This window comes from Chamaea fasciata, unplaced genomic scaffold (genome assembly GCF_029207755.1).
Source record: "Chamaea fasciata isolate MVZ Bird 193981 ecotype frontalis unplaced genomic scaffold, bChaFas1.0.hap1 SCAF_2, whole genome shotgun sequence".
NCBI lineage: Eukaryota > Metazoa > Chordata > Aves > Passeriformes > Sylviidae > Chamaea > Chamaea fasciata.
Window position 1 is genome coordinate 53,844,596 of NW_027094087.1, and position 7,215 is coordinate 53,851,810.

Consider the following 7,215-nt stretch of genomic DNA (forward strand, 5'->3'; position numbering starts at 1 on the left):
CCCTCCGTCACTTCCGCGCCGGCGGCCGCGCCCCCGCAGCGCCCGCGGCCCCGGACGCGGGGCGGGACCGAGCGGCAGAGGCGGTGCGGCCGCGGGACGGCCCCGCTGACCCGCCCGCGGCCCTGGGTCCCCGCAGGGCCGGCAGCCTGGCCGTGCCTGGCGCTTAGGTACCCGGCAGGTCCCGCCAGCCGATACATCTTTTCAGTGAGATGGGAAGAAACGCAGACCTGTGTGTAAGAATAACTATACAGAGTAACTGTACAGGTGCAGAGCAGGGCAGGAATTGCAGATCCTTTAGGACCGCTGGTTCAGCCACACCAAGTGCCGGGTCCTGCACTTTGGCCGCAACAACCCGAGACAGCGCTACAGGCTGGGGGCAGGAAAGGAGGAAAAGCATCAGGGAAGCTGCCCAGCAGAAAAGGACCTGGGCGTGCTGATCAACAGCAACTGAACCTGAGCCAGAGTGTGTCCAGGTGGCTGAGAAGGCCAATGCACCCTGGCCTGTATCAGCAATAGTGGGGCCAGCAGGACCAGGGCAGGGATTGTGCCCCTGTACTCAGCACTGGTGGAGTTACATCTCGGCTGTGTCAGGTTCCTCTTTACAGTAAAGTCCAGAGAAGTGCAGTGGAGCTGGGGGTGGGCCTGGAGCCCAAGTCCTGTGAGGAGTGGCTGAGGGAGCTGGGGTCGTTTAACCTGGGAAAAGGAGGCTTGGGGGACCTTCCTGCTCTCTACAGCTGCCCGAGCAAAGGCTGTAGAGAGGTGAGGGTTGGCATCTTCTCCCAAGTAATAAGTGACAGGACAAGAGGACATGGCCTCAGACTGCACCAGGGGAGGTTTAGGTAGAACATCAAGAGGAATTTCATTGTAGAAAGGGTTGTAAAACATTGGAATGGGCTACCCAGTGGGCAGCAGTGAAGTCACCATCCCAGAAGTGTTCAAGAAACAACTAGACATGATGGCATTTGGTGCCACGGTCTAGTTGTGAAGGTGGTGGGTGACCGGTCAAAGGTTGGACTTGATCTCAGAGGTCTTTTCCAGCCTAAATGATTCAGTGACCTCTCAATCTGGCATTCATCCAAGTCTTAACTGAACTGTTACTTTTAACATTGTGCAGTAAAATTACACTTAATATAAGAAGTTCAGGTTGTGGGCATCTCAATGAGATTTTAAGTCAGTGAGATTCAAATTGTCAGTGCTATGATTCAAAGATCTTAAAAATCTGCTTTGTTGTCTGCAATTGCATACTCACATTTAGAAGGCCAATCTCTGCTGCAAACAAGCACATTTATTTTCAGACTTACATGAGGACAACTTCTTAGAAAAGGAAAAATATTTGTATGTAAGGATTCTTACTACCTGCACATATCTGTCATTCACCTGTAAAGCAACTGCTTCTAGTGAGATTGCTGTCAAAACTCTGGATTTAAGAAAAACCCAAACAAAATCAGCATGAGCATTAATATGTTATAGAATTAAAATTCACTAGGATTTTTACATTCATACATTCTAGTAATTTGTTCAGGCTTTTCCTTTATATTCATTAACTTAAAACAGGAGAACAGTGTCTGGCTTACTGCTTTATAATTAGAATTAAACCAATTACAGAAAAGTGAATACAGAACAAATCAAAGTACATAAACTCCAAATTAAATGTTTGAGTTGTAGACTGCAGTGGGATTTGGACATTCCTGATTATGATTCTCGTAAAACTGTGGCAGTAACTTTACCCTGCTTCTAAGCACATTTAAATACTTTTTGTATTCAGATGGTACCAGATGCTGTGGAAGGTTTGGGGTTGGGACTGTCTGTCATCGACCATTGAACTGCAGACAAGTAGACAAACCAGCTTGGAAAAGTAAGCTGAACCTCTAAAGCACAGCTGACTCCATTGCGTTGTCCTCACAACTGGCTTTTAAGAGCACAAAAGAATTTAAAATGAGAGCAAAGTATCTCAGAAAACTTGGTCACATCCAGTGGAGACCATACCAGCTGTCAGAAAGAAGGAAACACATCCTCCTGGGTCTCTTCCCTCACAGCTGCTTCAACAAGCTGTTAGAGCCAGGCCCTGAGCCGTCCAGATGGCAGGCAAAGAATTTGTCTCATGGCCCTCTGTGCATTGCTCCTTTTGAAGAGTTCACAAACCAGCCTCAGTGTAAATACTACTTTTTTTTTTTTTTTAATTGTTAGTGCACCAAGCACCTTCTCAAGTCAAATTTTATGCACTTTTTCATCAAGCAAGACTCTTTGGGCTCCCCTCCATAAACAGGTAAAACCAAAATATAATCTAAGAATGCTTGAAGTTACAGCTTCAAGGGATACAAAGGGAGGCAGCAGATGAATCAAGCAACAATAACCTTAAATAATCCATCCCAAAGCCTTGGATATGGTAACTAAATCTAAACTGCAGTAGGAAGAGTTAACATGCGTGTACTTCAAAAGAAAGGCACATCCTTGTGTAAAACCATATTTAAGTTGCTGCACTTTCTTCCCCTTCTCCTTTTAAGATACACTGAATTGAATGTTTTAATCCTGCATTCTAAAACATCTTCTAAATGAAGCCTTTAGACTTTTCAATAAAATTACAAAGGAAAGAAAAAAAATCAGCTCCTACTGGGGAAAAAAAAAAAAAGAAGCAAAGGAAACACTACAATGTCAAATAAAGTATTAATGATAATTTTTCCATCTGACCTGACAAAATCCTTATTTTGTCTTAACATCTTGCTACAACTGCTTTTAGGTCATAGGTCATGGACGTATGTGAAACATTGTCCAATCAGGCAGTCCTGACTCATTGTTTCCAGCTGCTACAAAACCTTAGGTAATTTTGCTATCCTAATTTTTTTTTTCTCTTAAAACTGTTGCTGTAGTTTCATGGTAATTGCCAGTGGGAATAAAATCCATGATTTCAATTATAGTAAAATCAGTTTTCTGAAGTTGCATTTACAAATGTATGAATTTTAAAAAACACTAAATTGGGAGTTTCTGGATATTAGTCCAAATACTAAATATTGGCAGAATTTCTGCTTTAATAAAGCCCACAGGCTGTAAAACTCAAAGATTATAAAGATTTCTGCATGTATCACACCCATTTTCCTTCATGTAATGGGCGGAATTAAACCAGGGAGGGGACACAGCCTCTCCTGACCAGCCTTTAGTGTGCATTCACATCCCTTGCACTGTGTAGCAGCCCCCTGCCCTCTGCCATCAGTGTCACCTGGGGTCCAGCTGTCCCTCTCAAGCCCCAGCACAAGCGCCAACAGGAGCGAGGAGGTGACAGACCTGCAGGCCAGCTTTTCACCAGCTGCTGCCCTACAGTCCCCAGGCCTTAAGAAGAGCCTTGCTGGAGAAGCACCTGGTGCAGCAGCCAGGCCCAAGTGACAGTCTTGCTGCAGGAGAGCCTCAGGGGCACTCAGGCCATGGCTGGAACAGGCCCTTTGCACTCCCCAGCATCACCTCCCCTGCTAATGCTGTGATTGCCTTGGCATGGGCTCTGTCTTTGAAGCTGGAAAGAGTTTCCTGGGGTGATGGGGTGAAACTGACTGGTTGTGCCTCTTGGTGGTGGTGAGCCTGACCCCGATGTCTTTGTTTCCTACACAAACACAGAGCTTGAGATATGAAGAAAAAAATCCGTTTCTGTAAGTTAATATTTCCACAGTGATTTAAAATCCATTGGGGCCATAACAAACATCTACCTATTTTTCTTTAAGATGGGAGGTATCTGTCAGATGTTGCCACTTCTGACAGTTCAAAGCCTCTCCCTATACATTGACATTATTAATAAAAAGAACATTTTTCACTCCACAGTTATACATGTGTATCTGTGGCTTGCTCTTCTCAGAGCACTACACGGGACACTGCTGGACTCTCTGGACTGCAGTGATGAGTTTAAGGCAGGAATCCCTATCAATAAAGCATCTGACCAAAAACTGCCAGTGGGATCTGAAAGGATACCACTGTTGTTACTGGATGGGGAAATGGCTGCATGTAAATGATTCCTATGTGCAAAACCTCAACCCTTCACAGACACTTCTAGTTATTTTTGCTTGGACATCAGAGAGGTTTTGCATTAATCAAAGCTTTTGGACTCGAGTGTCACTTTTTCTCTTTTTACTCAGTTGTATTTATCTGTTTTTAGAAGAATCATAACCACTTATGCGAACCTTCCACATTTCTTGTTCTCTGTGAGAATGGCTGTCAGAGCTGTGTCTGTTTTAACAGATTTGCACTAGTGCTGAGAACCAGGGTACGAAAAAATAAAATCCCTGACTGATGCAATTTAACAGATTAAACCCTGGTGACAGTGCAATTGCATCAGACAAAAATGATCATTCCTGGTATGGCTTTCCTTGCTTACAAAGATTTCTGGCGATCAGTATAAATCATGCCCTTGCATGCACAGCTGCATCACACCCTGTACTCTGTCACACAGGTACCACCCTGTGTCCTCGGCAGGTGAAGTGCTTCAAACCCTGGGTACATTCTGCCCCGGGAGGGTGCAGGGACAGCATCCTGTGTCCCCTCTGCAGGGCAGTTCACTTCAGCTGGTAATGCCAACTGCTAATGCAATAAAGATCTGCAAGCAAACCACAGCCCTCTTGCTGCTTGCAATTACAGGGTCACATTAAGGACCCTGCTGCAATCTCTCCCTTTCCGTTCTCAGTTCCAAGTTCTGCTTCCTCTGACCACATGAGAAAGTGCGCTCTGGGACAGGCAACACCCTGTCCTGCTGCTGGCCATCTCCCCAGCAAGGATGTTTCCTGTGCCTGCACTTCCAGGATTTCCTAAGCCCACAAGAAGCAGAACGCACTCTCCTGGAAGTGGTTCTTAGGAATCAAATTAACCTTAACCAACAACCTGAAAAACAATTGAAAATTAACAACCGTAGCCTGTAGTGAGTGAGCATAAGCATTTCTCTGAACTAAACCAACCCATGATCTGGTTTCTTTCTTTTTTGCTACGAGTGGGTCTAAGAGAAAGACATTCTTTACTAATCCATGGTAGTGAAATACCCTAACTAGGTGAAAACATCTGTGTATAGCATTCCAGAAAAACTCCTTGTGTGACAACAGGCTCTTCTATGTTGCTTCCTCCGTAGCAATAAAATCTCCTCCTACCCTGGAACAAGCAATGTCAGCAAGAGTGCAGCTCTGCTGATGTCTCTAAACCACAAGCTTTTGCTAACACAGATGTGTCAGATCTCCATCTTCCCACCCAACCCAAATGAACAAATGCACGTACACACCTTGACAGGCATCAGGTAACCAAACTCTTGCATTTTCAGTCTTGCAAGCCCAAAGGATTTTCTTCATGCCAAGACTTGCCCTGTGCCTCTTTACCAAAGCTGCAAAACTTCAGCTGGAGCAGAGAGGCCTTGGAGCTTTTATTGTGCTTTTCAAGCCCAGATTACATCAATCACATTGACTGGTCACAACAACTTTACTCGTGCAAAGACCAGCTGAACATCAGAGGCTCTTTGGGACCCATGAGAGCAGCACAGCCCCTTCCACCAACTAAACGTGGTGGCACAGGATACTGATTTTGCTGCTTCAGTAATAAAGTACGTCTCAGCATTAGGACTGATTTTGTTTTTTATGAGGAGTTTTAAAACTATTTGCAAAGATAGTTGTCTGATGAGGTCATTTTTACACTAACCCTTTTCTGGAATTTGCTGGGCTAGAAATGTGGTTTCTTCAGTGCAGCACAGCTATCTTTGTTTATTAGACTCTTATTATACTTGTATTTATTGTACTTTTATTATTTAAAAAGGAAAAAAAGCCCAAGCATCTCCAAGAGCTATTTCTTTCCATGGATTTGTGTCCCATGCTTCATCAACTTGCTCTAAGAGCGCAGAAGTTCCAATATGAGCTTTTGCTGCACTCAGGTGTTTTAGGTTGTCTTCCTACACAAACTGCCTGGCACTTAATAAGACACAAGCACATGCTGGGAGCTTTTCCTCAGTGCACACGGGTTTCTCCCTCCTTCCCCACGCTTATTTTCACATTGCTGATTGAAGTAAATTTCCTTTTAACAGGCTCAAAAGCTATTAGGGAGGGGCATACAGCATGATCATAGAAACTTTCCATTTCTTCCCCTGCTCCACCACCCCTTCAGCAGCCTCATTTGCTGGTGGCTAAAGGGCACACCACAGATCACCAATTTTGGCTACTCAGTTTTATTTTGAAAACAAGTTAAAGACCATACAAAGCCTGCTTACAAATTAATGAGTTTCATGTTTAACTTAGGGAAAATAGGAACAGAATGCTCCTGAAAAGGTAGGGAACATCCTTAGAAGTACTTCAGCGTGAATCTTGCGTCATACGGGGCTACAAAGAACGCACCAGCAACCTTGTGCTGACATATACTTGACCTTTGCTGCAAGCACACAATTGCAACATCCTGAATGTCTGTAGCTAAAGTTTTCCCAGCAGATTTTCCAGCTTGCTTGCACATATACTGAAGTGCAGCTATGTAAATATAATTTACACATTAACACTAATATGCATGTGAGGCCTTATTTGATGTTCATGATTGCCATGCACCATCAATCCACCAAAAATGGATTTAAAAAGTCCAGCTTTGGAATACAGAAGTTATACTTTTCATTTTAATTATAATGCACTAACACCAGGACCAACCTGTAAATTAAGCCACATGTAGATGAAGAAAAAAAGTATTGTGTATTTAGGAAACTTCCTTTAAAACAAATTATTTTATCTCAGTCCAAACATTCACAATAGCAGGAAGCTGGATCATAGCATGTTTACAATTGTATAATAGCTCCAAAACCAGTAAAGCATCCTCCCACTGTAGTAGGAAAAGATCCTTTAAAAGATGAAAAATAATATTAGCACAAAGTCTCTTGACCGAATTAACCTAAGACAAATGATTTGGACACCTATGGTGTATATTATTTAAAAATCGGTTTAAAAGTTTTTGGGGGATTTTCAAATATGCAATTATTCTATAAACATTACTACTTTTCTGATGAATCAATGCTCAGAATTTGACCAGAAGACAAGTCAGTTCCCATGTCATGGAAGCTCTCAAATGGATCTATGGGGAGATTTTCCAGCCTTGTTTTTTCAATGTTACTCTCATTTTTTCTGTCCGGTATTTTTTCTTGCAAACAGCTTCAAAACAGCAAGTACATCTTATTCATCTTATTTTGCACTCTCCCCTAGAAAAGTTGGCATTATGAGGACCCAAACTGTATTA